We start from the raw sequence: 15966 nt of genomic DNA on the forward strand, positions 1-15966 counted from the left end.
TTCCCGCAAAACGTTTAGATTTAGATAAAATTGCTTTTTTCCATAGAAAACTGTTCCATCTAAATATTTTTTACCAGCTCTACTTAGAGACAGAGGCTTATCATAAATCTTCCAAGGAAGTTCTACTCTTTTCTGACAGAACAGTCGCAAAGTGTCCTCTTAGGCAGCTGCTCCTCTGTGGACTCTGTGAACTCACCCTGGAAGTTAGGAGGTTCAGTTTCTTTCTCTCCCCTCCCGTAATCCTGTTTGTTCAACTTCTACATAAAGCCTCTGGGGAAAGACAGGATCTCTTTCTGAAATGGATGCTGTAGCTCAACCAAAAGTTATGGGCTTGATGTAGGAATCCCTGGGTACGATTGTATAGCTTGTGTTATGCAGCAGGTCAGAGTAGATGAACATAATGGTCCCTTCTGGCCTTAAATCTAGGAATCATGAGATGACACGGACTCAAATATCAGCAAGGTATATATGATACCCTGCTCTGTATGTCCTGTACATCTGATGTGAACAGTCTAATTCAGTTGAGATTAGTATCTGCATGAATAGCTGCTGGTTGAAGCTAAACCCAGGGAAAATGGAGGAAAAGAAAACATTTAGAAGAGGCAGCCACACCATAGCAGAACCCACTATCAAGGTTGTCCGCTGTCAGAAGATCAAGACTTCTTAGCTGTGGGGTCCTCCTGGACTCCTCACTGCTCAGAATATGCAAGGAGCACCAGCTGCTAAACATGCTAAATGTCTTTTATGTCCTTATTTCTTAATTTTCTGACTCTTAAATGTTTTAGTTTTTTTAAAGAATGTGATTGTAAGGACATTGTTCTCACTTAGTGAACTTAACTGGTGTCTGAAACAAAGGACTTTGTATTAGGTTTGTTAAAAATCGCCATTTGTCTACTGTACTAAAGGTTAAACCTATAGGACTGTATTTTGCACCCCTTGTTCACACAATTAGTTATTACTTACATAAGTAGTTCAGCTGTCTGTAATGGAACGAGTAGGGGTTACTTGCGTATGTCTTGTGTTCTCGTCTACCCATATTGGCTAACATAATGAAAAAGTACAGTACGCACATAGTCTTATATTTTTATAAGGGTTCTTATAAAACTTAGAAATTAGGGTTCCTAAGCACATTTTTACTCTATTTTTAAAATAAGTTCAAGCAAACTCATTATGATCCAATGAGAGAAGAAAACACCTTATTGCTGACTAGAATTAAGATTAACCAACACTTTTTCAATAAATCAAGGCCATTCTGGAAGAAGCAAATTATGTGCCAGCATCCACCATGGGAGGGAGAATGTGGAGGGAGTTAAAGTCCTTGAATAATGGTTAAAGATTTGCTCCTGTAAAAGATATTCTACTTTCACACTACGCCAGCTTAATAAGGTCTGATAGATGCAATAGATGCATTTATTTATCCAGATTCATGCTGATAATGTGTAACCGTGTAAAAGAACATGTGTTTCTGGTGGGAATAGGAGTGGATGATTGGGTCCTCACCGAGAATATACACAAGATTTGACATATGGTGGGAACAGAAATATACATGTGAACACAAGGAAAAATAGTAACGTGTAAATGCAACTAGCTATTTTCAGAGTTTTTAATCCTCTTTCATCAGCCCCTTGTTGACTGGTCATTAAATCTTCAGACATTTGAACAAATCAGTGATTCCCTAGCAAACGGAGCCCAACAAAGGGCTCAAAGGTTCCCTCGGAGTTTTGAATCTGCAAGGGCTTTGGTGCTGGGCCCTGGCTTTTCTCTAAAGACCATTACTAACTTCCAGTCCCTCTGCAGAGTGTAACTCTGGGCTGCCAGCACTTTCTCCAAGTTTCTTTTTGTCTAAGCTAGACACAGCTCTTTGTCACCATGTTTTCCTTACCTGCTCATTCTCCTCAGTCTAGAATTTCCCAACATCCAAATGTATACAGACAAATACTCCCTGGAAAGTCACCATGGCAACTCTGATGTTGCCTCCAGAATGACTTTGTGCTGCTGGGCAGCACAGCATGGGGAGGAGGTGACCAGCCCTCTGTGGAAAAAGAAGTGGTTCGGGACTATTTAGAAAAGCTGGACGAGCACAAGTCCATGTGGCCTGATGCGCTGCATCCGAGGGTGCTAAAGGAGTTGGCGGATGTGTGAGTGCTGTGTTCTGTGCTGGCTACCTTTCTGTGTGGCTCTCTGCAGTTAAGACAGGAAAGTGAGATAACTTTACAAATATAAGCTTTTGAAACATCGCCCATGTTGGTAATGACAGGTGAGCGACCTGCGTGTTTGTGAGCAGTTTAGAATTTTCAGGGGCTGTGGTATTCATGTACTGGGATCTAAAAAAAAAAAAAGAGGAGACACCTGCTCTGAGTTTTGGCAAAGGAGATTTGTGGGTTTATAATTTATTCTAGGAACACTTTTTGATACCCTCAAAATTTCTAAGGGTTTCCCATTTTTTTAATAGCAAATGGGCTGAGCAACAGTGAAGTCTTAAAGTCCCATCAAAGCCGAAAGCTTGATGCATCCTTAACTGCAGAGCCTGTGTCTCCGCAATCTTCTGTAGGTTAGTGGTGATGTGACTAAAACACAGAAGGAAGTAATCCTTATGTAAACACTGTCAACTTGAATGTATACAAGATTTGCCTTTGACTAACCCTTAATGTAGGGTCTTTTTTCACCCTCCACTCCCAGTTGTAACTTTTTCTCTGGTTTATTTCTACTGCAAATACCTTTATTACACTTTTTCGTTGGAGTCTTTTGGTTCCTATAGTGCAGATATTTATGCACTTGAGTAACTTCACATGTGTGAAATGTCCCATTGAACTCAGTGGCTGTACTCAGAGGCGTAAAGTTACTCTTGTGCAGAAACGTGTGAAAGATTGCGGCCATTGTTTACAGTATGAAGTTCAATACCAAGTTTTCAATGATGCCAGTTTGACTATGGCTGACAAAAAAATGTAAGTCCCAGATCTGGCTCAGTCAACAGTGTTAAGACAATCAGATTGTTTCTCTCATTAAAATGGTAGTGAATTAAGATTGGAAATTTCAAGGCACATGCTGTGGGGAGTAATGCATGTCTAAGGTAGGGTGAGTTATCTAGCGCCTCTCTGACTTTGGAATGCTCAATGTCTTGTGTTCTCGTCTACCCATATTGCAGACTCATCAGGCCATGGCTACAAAAAGAATGTGTGTATTATGAAATTTACCATATAGTGCAAATAGTACACATTTATTGAGTAATGAATTAGATTAAAAGATTAATAAACCTAACAAAAGAGATCGCTAATTTTTCATTATGCTTTCATGTGCCAGAATGCTTTTTGCACTACTTGAATTACCTTTGATATATTCAGCTGATATTAAGGAAAGTCTTGCATCTAATCCTTTCATTTATATTGAACTTTGCAAGCAGTATCACAGAATTTTAATTTAAATTACCTCTTTATATCTTATCAAAGAAAAACACAGCTAACTAGCTGAACACAAATTACATGTTTTCCTTATTTATATATAGGCTTTGCTTTGAAAAATTTGTTTTCCTTTGACAAAGGCAAACTGATTGCTAGGTTTCACTGCTGAGTTTTTTTTCAGTTGGTTGATGGATAATCTTATATTGGAATTTGGTATGTTTACTTGTATCATAGTCCTACAGTAGGGGAGGCATAATAATAGAAGCTTGTTATATTAAATTGTGCTCTATGGTATAAACTCTCTCTTTCAATCTCCTCCCCCACCCCAAAAAAGACACATGTATCCACACTCAGGTTCTTATTGCATCCTGACTTTCCATGGTGCCCCTTGACCCCATCCAAGGCCAATTTCATGGAGTAGCATGGACACACATGTTGCTCCCCTTCACCATGTCCTCGTCAAGATGATCGGGAAAGGAGAAAACTTGGATGAATCTGAGAAGCCACCTCTGAGTAAACATCCTTCTCTAGGTTTGATGTGTCCTCCTTCCACTAATAACTGGGACCCTGCAATTTTCAAGAAACTCCTGCTTTTAAGGATGACACTACTGTTTACTTCTTTTCTGAAGCTAGGCCAGGCAATACAGTTTCTTCCTGTATATTCTAGTGCCTTTCTCTTGAGGGCACCCTCAGACCAAAATCATCCTACCTGGGGGAAAAAAGCAAAACATACAAAATAGCACTATAGGTCTTTGAATTGGTCCTCCAGCCCTGATTAGTGCCAATAGGTTGTTTGTAAAAGGTAAATTAACCCTCCCGTTTGCCTCCAGATTTCTCTGTCTAGCCACCGGGGTTTAAATCCCCATTCAAGTCTCATCTTTTCTGGTTCTTTAGAATGTGTTTCAGCCCTCCTTTGAGTATCTGTCTTCATTATACGTTATAAAAGGTTTATTGGGCTGTTTTGGCCATAATTTCCCTTTTTTGGGTGGGTGTGAGAACTCCGGTCATTTTGATATGCTACCAAGCCCCCTGTTTCACAAAGACAAAGTAGTCCTCCTATTCACGTGCCTTGGTGAGGTGTGTGGGGGTTTTTGGCTAAGAGGTCTCTTGTTTCCACATTGTAGCCCTAGGCTCTGTCAGACCTTGCCTCAAGGGTGCATTGCCAACATGTCAGAGGTGCCATTTGAGTTCTGTCTACATAGAACAGCAGAATTTAGGAAGTAAGAACCTCTGAAAGTTCTTTTTGGCCTAATACGTCTCCAAAGTGGATTAGGGAGCGCATCTATGAAACTGTCCAGCTAGTCATGAGGATTGCATTTTTTTCTACCAGCTGTTGCTGCCTCATGGACTCGGAGGCAAAGACTCTGTGAACAAATTGTGCAAAGGTGTTCCCTGCAGATAGTCACAAAACATTGCCAGGTTTAACATGTGGATTTTGGTGGGTGAGGTTCATCTTGGAAAAAATCACACCAGTATGTTTGGGTGGTGGTGGTGGGGGAAATAATCCAAAACACAGATTTATTTTATGGAGAAAGAAACCTGTGCAGAAGTAACACTGAAAGTGACACCTGGAGTAGTGGTAGATTTAGTAGTGAAGTAGTCATGTGATATGGAAGACACAAGAGTTGATATTTTGGACTGAATATTGCATACTCATCAGACCATGGAGCAGTCTGTCCCTCTCCAGTGTTAGTGCTAATGTGCCCACATCTGGAATATTAAGCCAGCTTCCTCTCTGATAGGTACAATAACTTCTTTGATTTGAACAGTCACCCCAGGGAAGAATAGTATTCTGTTTTAGACAACTAATTATCAGAAATATACAGAATAAGGAGGCAATAGTTTATAACTAGGCAAGTGATGACCAAGGAGGCACATGATAAAGTCGACAGATATTTGAAGGTGCAAATATTAAGAAGGTGTAAGTAGGAATAAGAAGATGAAATGGAGAGAGAGGAAGATTTAGGTTACGTATCAAGGAAAGCTTTCAGACAGTGAGATCTGTTAGTCTGTAGAATAATTTCTTAAACTGCATCATGCTTGGTACATTTCAAACTTGATTGGTCAAAGCACTAGTAAATGTAAAGTAGGGAATAATTCTGCATTGATAGAAAAAGTGACTTAGAAATTGAACATACCTATTGTCATCGAAGAGCCTATGAAATGTGGGAGCTTTAGGGCTAAGGGACCTTAGCTCTAGAACAATTTTTTTAAAAGTAGCCCTACATTTTGCACAATGCTTCTTTCACATGGTTTATTTGCTGTTACATAGTTAAGTCAATAACGTCATATATTGGGTTTTCTTCCTTAAATCAGATAGGCCTACTTGTTTTTAGGAGATATGTATCTCATGATTACTAATGACACTTGATCTACATAAGGTGACATTAAGAAAAAAAAGAAGGCAGACTATTCTTTATTACACTGGAACATTAAATGATACAGATGCTAGATGCCAAAAAATGAATAAAAAGTGAATAATGGGTGTTCAAAGCACTTGATTTTCCTGCAATTTATGAGATATGATAATTGCTGCTATTTAAGATTAAAAAGCTATTCCTATTCATTTGAACGTGAATGTCTTTTTGGTTTTTGTCAGTCTACTAATCTAAAGCTTACAAGGGGCTTTTAAAAATAATCTTGTGTAGTGTTTGAAAGGTATGTGAAAAATGCAGGTTCTCAGTGTGGAGCAATTGTTCCTGGAGAATGTAGCCATGAGGGGAGAATTGAACACATTTGAAATGTATCCCCAGCCAACGCTGTTATGAAAAGGTGTTGGCACTTCAGTACAGAGCATGTGAAATGAAGGAAGTGGGGACCTGCATGTAAAAAAGATGAGTGGAAGTAAAAAATAAAAAATAAAACAGGTGTGACTTTCATATTGCTCTGAGTGTGTTGGAAAGTACAATGCATGTGTGTGCATGCGTGTCTGTGTATCAGATAGTTTTTAATATATTGGTAATATCATTTTTAATTTAAATGAAGGATTATGGAAATGCTATTCCTAGATGGGTCACATTGATCCTTAGATTAGAGAAAACCACAGGCAGCGGTAATGCTGGCCTTCCATCTCATTGATACTTGGGAAGCTGTTTCTTAGGAGAGCTCTTCCATTACTGTATCATATAGATCTTCTGCTGCCATGGGGCCCAGTACTGCTTGTGCCCTGCACAGGCCAAGGGATTGCTGTTTGTGTGGAGCCAGGATGGTTTCTCTGCACAGACAATGAGTGCACCTCTTCCATGAGCTACAGAGCTCTCCTCTGTGATTTCCCTCTTGAAGCTATTTTGGGTGTCAGGGTTGTGATGGTGGCTACACCCATATGGTCTAGTAGCACCAGTGGCAAACAGATGCCTTCTTCCACTAATTCATTTGTCTCCTTCCCCTACTCTCTGGTTCCCACCTTTTACCATGCTGAACCCTGTGCACAGAACAAGTCTCCTTTATCACCATCTGCCAACCGCTCTTTCTCCCCACAGGCTATGACACAGGCTTCCTGTGGAGAGAGGGACATCTTGTAGGTGTCAGGTGGGTGTGCTGTCTTGATGGCTTTTCCTAGAAAGATGGATGGCTGGGAAAAAATGGTGAATGGGGTTTCTGAGGTGGAGGGGCTTCCTTTGCAGGTTAGGGGAGAGAAACCCTTGCACTCTCCCCTAGGGTAAGGAGTGGCAGCTGGCCAGGCCTAAGGCTTGGCTAATGAAGAAATGCTGGGGAATGAGCAGATTCTTCCCTCCTCCTTTCCTGCTTAGGCTGGCAGAATGCCACTGATAGCAGGTGTTGATACATAGCCCTTCCTCCCCCTGAACACATGCAATGACTTAAAAACCAGTCTTGTCCTTATTCTATGCTCCGTGAAGTGCTTTCATATTCAGTTACTATAATGATTTATACACTTGCTAGTTTGCGTTTCCTCAGCAGACAGATTCACAAACTGGTGCAAGGTAGGATTGCATGTGGTTGGCTTGTGCTTTCATTTAAAAGTTACTTTCTCAAACTTTGTCTCTAAAAGTGGAGCGTAACACTGATCTGCACTTTGTGTTGATTTTGTCTTCTGTTATGTTAAAATCATGTTTTGTTTTGCCTGGTTTATGCACGTGCTGCCCTTATGAACAATTTCCATTCACAACTGTCTGGATAATATAACTAATAAACTGGTATTACCCAAGATACGTGTACAGATGCAACTGATTATATCAGTTTTTAGGGCAAAAACCTCTGTTTTCCCACCAAAATTTCATGAGCATAGAATCATAGAATCTCGGGGTTGGAAGGGACCTCAGGAGGTCATCTAGTCCAACCCCCTGCTCAAAGCAGGACCAATCCCCAACTAATTCATTGATGACTACATGAGTACAGCAAAGAAGACAGTGTTGATCTGATCTTCCCCCTTTACTCTACACATAAGTGAACTCTTATACCAGAGAGTAGTTCTCTGTAGAAATATCGTTAACTGTGGAGAGTCTGGTAGAATTGCCTTTAGAAGCTCTCCGTATGATTATGGAATGATAAGCACAAGTAGTGAATCTTAGCCGGCAAAGATTTGTCTTAGTTGGTAAGAGACCACTGTTCTTGAAAACCACGCTGGTGACATGGTCATCATTAAGCATTGAGCAAACTTCAGAGGCCAGAAACTTTACCTGGTAGATTTCATACAGGTAGGTTTTTTACACCTACAATACCATGCTCAGAATTGCAAAAATAAGAGTCATTTTTGTTGTTAGCATCTATATGAAATAGCACCTATCCGAAGCTCTTAAATAAATGTGTGATCAGATGCAGCACAGGCCACACTGCTGGGTGTGAAAGAAATGTCTGGAGCCCCAGTGTTAAAAAGTACAATAAGTCACAGCCAAATTTTCTTGCCTTTTTGTGGTTTACTAACTTCCTCAGATTTTCTCTGAAGTCTTGTGCTTAGTTTCGGTAGTTTTCTTCACACATACTGAATGCTCAGGCACATAGCTACAGTGTAGTGTCTCCAGTTGCATTCAAAAACGGAAAGGTTAAATTTCAGCAAGGAGTATTTGTTCATTATTTTCTACCCCTTTTATTTAAAATACATTTTTTTAGTTCTGTATAAATCATTTAAAAAAAATTAGCAAGGCTCTGGAAGCACTGTTATCTAGTTTTTAGCAGGTGCGATTTCTGCAAACTTAAAAATATCTGATTTGTGGCATTAACTTAGGAGCTGCTAAACCACAGTGATCAGAATTATTTTCTCTCCATATATTTTATACTCAAACTCACACGCACATCTCTGCATAATATATGGGTGAGATTCCATGTGGGTTTGGGCCCCAGAAATTTAATGCCTGCCCTTCTCAATAAGGGGAGGACAACAAGACCCTAAAACATGGAGTATGGGGTCAGGCTGATCCAAGGGGCTCACTGAATTGACACATCTGTTGTGCAGCTTCTGCAAGTAGGGCATGTCGAGCCCCGACCAAAAAAGAGAAAAAAATGAAGACCTATGTCCCAGGAGAGAGTCTAGGTGGCTGTTCCATCTCCTGTTCCTGCTTCCAGGTGAATCCCATCTGTGTTACAGTGAGTCATTTGGTGCAAAGAGGTGAGGTATAAATTAACCTTCCAGCACCAGCCTGGGCGAATCTGGTCTGAAATGGTCACCCATACTTTTTATTTCAAATTTTGCAATTCAAAAAAATAGAAACCAGTGATTGAAATCCCCTCCACTCTCGTGTTTTTTCCATGAACGCTAGGGTTGGCTTAGCTATTTATTCAGTAAGTCACCTGTGCTACAAACAAAGAACAGGCCGGGAACTCTACTTTATCTTGCATCTTTTAATGTCTTTTCCAGAGCAATATAAATGTTTAAGCAGATTGATGTGTAACAATGCACAGAATTCTCTTAGATCATGTCCTCTAAACTAAAAAAAACAACCCCAAGATAGTGAATTGCATCATTAGGGAGCCAGCATTTGGCTTAGTTACTTATTTAAATGACATTGTTTCACAGAAGTTGATTCAATAAAAGATATTACTTCACCCATCTTGTGTCTTTCCCTTTTTCTCAGAGAGAGAGAGAGAGAGAGAGAGAGAGATGCCTCCAAAGGCTCAATTCTCAAAGTACTGAGATACAGGTACATTCTAAATCACCATTGTTTGATATTGTGGTTTGTGTATGTGAATTCTGTACATTCCTTTGGGAATATACTGTTACGAGTACACGTCCTTCAGTAAGGTCTAGTGCCAGTTACAGGTGGACAAAGTTACTGGGGTTTGCTTTGACATAGTTGAGCTGTGAGAAATGAACACATCTTGCTAATTTTATCAACATTTCACAGCCGTTTTCAATCTGAAAGTTGCAGGAGAAGCCACGTCCTTGTAAAGCCAAGCGTGGACGCTTTGATTTTCCCATAGTCTTTGTGGAAGTAGCTCCAGGAACAGACCCAGTAGAGGGTGTAGTCTTTTGATTATTAGCAGAGTTCCACTCTATAACAGCTTGTGTACTGGACTTTTCCAGCAATGGTAGGATTCTAGCTTTACAACACGGTGGTGTTAAGAGGGATGTTGTAGAACCACCAGAAACCACAAAATGTGTATGCCATGAATATGGTTGGTCTTTGGCCATGAAGAAAAAGAGGCCCAGGCTCCTTCAAGGGTCCCTACTGTATTTGGTTATGAAGGAGGGGAAGGGAGATTTACCTAGTGGAGCCAAGGGGGGGAAAGCAAGTGGCTGGCCCATGTGGGGCATTGACCTTCCCTGTGCACTGGGGGAAGTGGGGTAATTTATACCCCATGCGTTCTCTCTCTCTCTCTCTCTCTCTCTCTTTTTCTCTCTCATCAATCACAGAACAGCAGCAACCATCATGCCACCCATAGGATTGGAATAAGGCTGGGTTTTTATGGTTTTGGCATTGAGCTAGTTGCCTTTTTTTTCTTTAGGGGCTGGGAAGGAATTTTTACCATATTGGCCCACATTGGGTAGGGTGTGTTTTGCCTCCCCCTAAGTGGGTCAGGGACCCGGTAAGTCAGCTGTCGCTACCTACTAAGTAGTGGGTATAGGAGATGTCCAATGAAGGTACTCATTACAGAGGGGTTTGGTTCCCAGATAAATGGGCGTTGGCAATGGATTTAGGGGTAGGCATCCTCTAAGGAAGCTGGGAAAAGGGGGTTGGGGCTCCTAACATCTGGTACAGCAGGAAAATGACTACCCATTTTTTCTGCCCTCTCCTGCATACAACAGTGTCCCAGCAGTGCACTGGGACCAGGTTGGGAAGAGGGAGGGCTGATGGCAGCTTTCCCAAATAGGTGGAAACCATTAGGATGGTTTCTGTGTGTGCAATGTATTGCCAGGCATTCCCAGATGAATAAAGTTGCAGACTAATTAAACCACATCCATTGCATCTTGTTTTTCTTCCTGTGTGGCGGGACAGTGCCAGCTCTTTCTGAGCTTCTGGGAATAGTTCCGGTAAAGATCTTGTTCTCTAGATAACACTCCTAACTCAGGCAACATGTGAGAAAAGCAAAAAGAAGCTAGTGTGAAAATACCCTAGGCAGAAAGTGCAAAACATGAACCTTTTTGTTACAATTCTTTTAAAGGTCAGATTTGCTGTTTTCCCCCCAGTTCCTGTGTGAGCAAACTTTCTTTTAATATAAATTAGAATTGAAGTCACAAAGGGTATTAAAATGTACAGCATTTCTTAATATTGAGTCAGTGACTTTTAATTTTGATGGTTGGAAATCTCAAATCTTACAGAATCTATTTAAACTCATTAATTACTTTGAATAAGAATTTCTGTCTGAAACAAGGAAAGCAAAACATTAGGTGATATAAACCATCTGGTGTCAAAATACTGAACATTTTTCTTTCAGCTTGTGTACATTTGGAAAGACACTGATGACTATAGGATCAGAATTAAAACAAAACAACAGATTAATACTTTTTCGGTGCTGTAAACTGAAAAGCATATGGAGTGATATGTACTGGGATAGGTGTTGTTTTAGATATCTATCTGTAATGTAACAGCTTTATTGAAGTGCTGTTTGTTGACTATGGTTTCCTAACTGTACACATTTGGGAGCCTGGGTACCCATGAATTTTATTTAGTCTGACTAAATGTAGTTACTGCAAGACTTGTCAAAATAACTAGTTACAGAGCAAATATGACAAAAAGAAACTAGGGCCATCAATTAATTGCAGTTAATACATATAATTAACGCAAAACAAATTCACTAGATTAAAAAAGTCATGATTAATCACAGTTTTAATTGCACTGTTGAACAACAATAGAATACCAATTTAAATTTATTATAAATATCTTTGGATTTTTTTCTACATTTTCAAATATATTGATTTCAATTACAACACAGAATATAAAGTGTACAGTGCTCACTTTATATTATTTTTATTACAAATATTTGTACGGTAAAAAAGATAACAAAAGAAATAATACTTTTCGATTCACCTCATACAAGTACTGTAGTTCCTTCTCTTTATCGTGAAAGTGCAGTTTACAAATGTAGAATTTTTTTAACATAACAGCTCTCAAAAACAAAACAATGTAAAACTTTAGAACCTACAAGTCCACTCAGTCCTACTTCTTGTTCAGCCAACCGCTAAGACAAACAAATTTGCTTACATTTATAGGAGATATGCTGCCCGCTTCTTATTTACAATGTCACCTGAAAGTGAGAACAGGCATTTGCATGGCACTGTTGTAGCTGGTGTTGCAAGGTATTTACGTGCCAGATGTGCTAAACATTCGTATTCCTTTTCATGCTTTGACTTGTAAGGCTTTAAAGTTTTACATTATTTTGGTTTTGTGTGCAGTTATGTTTACAAAAATTTATACATTTGTTAGTTGCACTTTTACGATAGAGGTTGCACTACAGTACCTGTATGAGATTAATTGAAAAATATTTTTTATCTTTTTATAGTGCAAATATTTATATAAAAATAATATAAAATGATCACTTTGCACTTTGTATACTGTGTTGTAATTTAAATCAATAATATGAAAATGTAGAAAAACATCCAAAAACATGTATAATCAAAATAAATTGGTATTCTATTATTATTTAACAGTGCACTTAAAACTATGATTAATCGTGATTATATTTTTCAAGCGTTCGACAACCCTACAAGGAACAATCGGCTTGTTGGCATATTTGCACTGAAATTTGGGTTTTTTTAATGTATTGCCATTCAAATCACAACTGTTGGTTCCGTGCAAAGAAACAAAACCTCAGAAGGCATGAAGGTCTTGTTAATATACAAGAGGAGTAAGGAAATCTGGGTTCATTTTCCAGCTCTGGCTCTGATTTTCAGTGTTGTCTTATGTAGGTTTCTTACACATTGTGTCTCAGTAAAATAGGGATGAAGATGGTAACCTCACTAACCTACTATAGTGATGGGTGTGATATGACAACTTGAATAGCATTGAAATGTTAAGTATCGAGGGTAGCCGTGTTAGTCTGTATCCACAAAAACAACAAGGAGTCCGGTGACACCTTAAAGACTACTAAGGTGCCACCAGACTCTTTTTTGTTTTTACTGAAAAGTTAGTTATTGCTTGCAAAGTGTGCTGAGATCCTGAGATAGTGTGTTGTGCAGATGCAAAGCATTGTTACCTACAACTGCTCCACTACAAATGTTAGCTCTTCCCCCAATTAAAACTTGATATTTTGGTGTGTATGGTTAAAAATAAGCACTGAACTTCCCCTCACCCAAGAGAAACCTCACTGGAAGTGGAGAGATTGTATTGTTTTATAAGTTACACTCAAAGGCTTATACTAATAGTGCCATATGCTTTGTAGTTTGCTCAGATTCTGGTTTCCAGAGACAAGAAAATATATAGCGCTGTTATTTTTGTTTGTGCATGTCAGAATGCCTTCTATTGCTCATTGGAAAAGTGAAGTGCTCTTTTGTCCGACTGTTATAAGGGTCATTACTTATTTTCAGATCCATGTGGTGTTCTTCAAATATTAAAATATTTCTGAAGAGTAACTTTTAAAGCAAGCTTTCACAGATGGGTTTTGGTCTGATGTCAACAGACCTGACCTTTCAATCTCTAGTGCAAATGGTGATAAAAACCTAGTCTATCTAATCTGCCTGCAAATAGCTGTAGCTTTACTGATCTAGTCTAATCAAAGGAACAAGCCCGGAGGGGTTTAAAGGATTTCTTGCTGTTGCCGCTGCCATTAATTTAATTGGTAAAGTACAGTGAACTATCAGGGAGTACAGTAAATGTTTGGATCTGCAGGGAGATAAACAGCTGAACCCTAGGAAAAAAAATTCCCAAAGCAAATAAGGTTTTCTCAGCAATTAGTGTTGTCTTAAAACGTGTTCTGAAAACAGTTCCCTTGGAGGTGACTTGAGTTATCGTCTGCATTTCCATGTGATGTGCCGCTGGTTATTTTGACATTCCTGCAGTAGCTCCAATGAGTGGGATGGGAGTTAGTGGAACCCTGAAAGATAACTAGTGTCACTAGCACATGTGGGAGTCATTATGAGAGTTCCATCATCTGCCTTGCAGCCTCCAGCCTCCTCCCTTTTAAAGTTATATTTTGAGCAGAGGCTTCTGCACTGTGGCTGTATTCTCAAGGTGGATTGCTGATGTTCTAGTCGTGTTTCAAAAGAATTACGACTGTGGGATAGTGCTAAAGTACTAGTTGGACATAAAGGACTGCTTATTTAATGGAAAATGCCCTGAACTGAAAGGGTCTGAAGTGATTTCAGCTTGAAGAATATTTTTGAATTTTAATGGCTTTTGTGGCGCTTCTAAAAGCAATAAAAACGCTTTCTTCTGATGTCAGTGAGACTGAAGGGATAATAATAACAAATGAGCGTTAGCATTCAGCACACCAAGATGTGACTCCGAAGATGCAGCCTCAAAGACTTTTATTTTCATTATTAATATTAATAGAATCATGGCTTTAGCCACAAATGTGAGAGTTGGTTTTTTTTAATCAAGAAAAGAGAAATAGTTCCTTTAAAGCAAAAATGTTCCCCATAAAATCTGTGAGTTTGTTCACCAGAAGCGAGGACTAGCACCTTGGACAAGGCTTAAGGAATGAGGAACTGATTCATTTAATAAATGAGAATTGACGTGAGCCTCAGCCAAATCGAAAAACAAACAAAATCCCTTTTATTAGGTTAGAGTTTACATTGCTCTCCTCCTGCTTCCATCCCAACCCCACTTATCCTAGCTGACATCCAGCTTGTAGTCTTAGAAGGCTTATCAGGTTATGGGTTGAAGCCTATGCCTGGATTAAAATCTCTAACTGTACTATGAGCCATCTTACTGCTGAAAAAATAAACGTTGAGCTGTGAGTGTGCTTGTGGGTTCCTGAGGTATTTGAGATGTTTAATAGGATTGAATGACATACAAATGTACGTTTAATATATTAAATGCAGCCTCTATTTATAGGAAGCAGGCTGATGCATAGTGAAAATTTAAATTCTACATTGTGTTCTGCAATGCAACAAAGTACTTAAAAGAAATCACAACTAGTATGGAAACTTTTTAAATGCAAAGTATCAGTGTACTCCCATTTCAGAACCTCTCTTACCGGGATTGCATTTCACCTTTCTATTTTGAAACACCTTTTATCCCCTGACAATTCCTCCAGTCTCCCATGGAGACTCAAGGATCTGCCATTTACTCCCTCTTCCCTGAAGTCCACAAAACAAACTGGCCTTCACAGTGGAGGAGGTTCATTGCTCTCATCCCAGATTCTCAGTTCACGCACTGGAGCCTTGTGTACACTAGGGAGTTTCGCAGAGCAAAGTTCTCACTAGGATCAGTTGGATTATGGACTAACTTGATGGCAGCTCTGGTGGCGAACTTTTTGTAAAGTTCTCTAACATAGACGTAGCCCAAGTGTGATCACCAGAGATGCAGGCAAAGCCTAGGAGCTAACTTCACTGCCTCCCAATGCTCTTACCTCTGCCAGCATGGTACTTTTTGGTTCTGAACTCAGATCTTCCATCAACATGTTGCAACTTCATTAGATGGCCAGTTGAGCCCCTTCAAAAAGCCTTTTGTTTTATTAGATTGGCATACTTTTGTTTGATGTAAAGACTGGCTATTCTGCTGTCCAGCCTACTCGACAGGGAGCCAAGCACCAACATTTACCCTTGGAAATCAGTTGCTTGGGATTGTTCCTTCATTGCACCACGAATATCACTAGGGTAAAGTGCATTGGGTCTACAGGAAATGCCATGTTTTCTTCTCTACAAATTCTTTCTGTTGGTTGGCTTATGGAGCAGAATGCCTTGGCCTATTCCAAGATGCTTGTCACGGAGTCACCGGGGCAATGCTCTGGAACTACTCCATGTGAAGGCAGTCAGGACTTTGGAGTAGCATGCCTCCTCTCTCTGAGCAGACTGTCACCAGGGCAAGAAGCTTACACGGCTTCGACCTTACTGGGTCTGACCTCAGAGCATTCAGCAGCCCCTTCCTCACTGTGCGCTTCCCACAGCGAGTCTGCCCAGGCGGGGCTCCTGGGGAAGCCAGAGGGCCCTGCACCCCAACTCTGCAGTCAGCAGTGACTCTCAGCCAGCCAGTAAAACAGAAGGTTTATTAGTCGACAGAAGCGCAGCATAGAC

At 39.9% G+C, this 15966-nt stretch overlaps 1 protein-coding gene and 1 long non-coding RNA gene across 42 annotated transcripts in view; both read left to right on the forward strand.

Moving 5' to 3' along the window:
• The window catches only part of FHIT (fragile histidine triad diadenosine triphosphatase), a 997853-nt gene that overhangs the window by 436508 nt on the left and 545379 nt on the right, over positions 1-15966 (forward strand). The window lies entirely within an intron of this gene.
• Positions 1-15966, forward strand: part of LOC120368949 — a 279418-nt gene that overhangs the window by 47075 nt on the left and 216377 nt on the right. The window lies entirely within an intron of this gene.

Source organism: Mauremys reevesii, linkage group 7 (genome assembly GCF_016161935.1).
Source record: "Mauremys reevesii isolate NIE-2019 linkage group 7, ASM1616193v1, whole genome shotgun sequence".
In the NCBI taxonomy this organism is placed as follows: domain Eukaryota; kingdom Metazoa; phylum Chordata; order Testudines; family Geoemydidae; genus Mauremys; species Mauremys reevesii.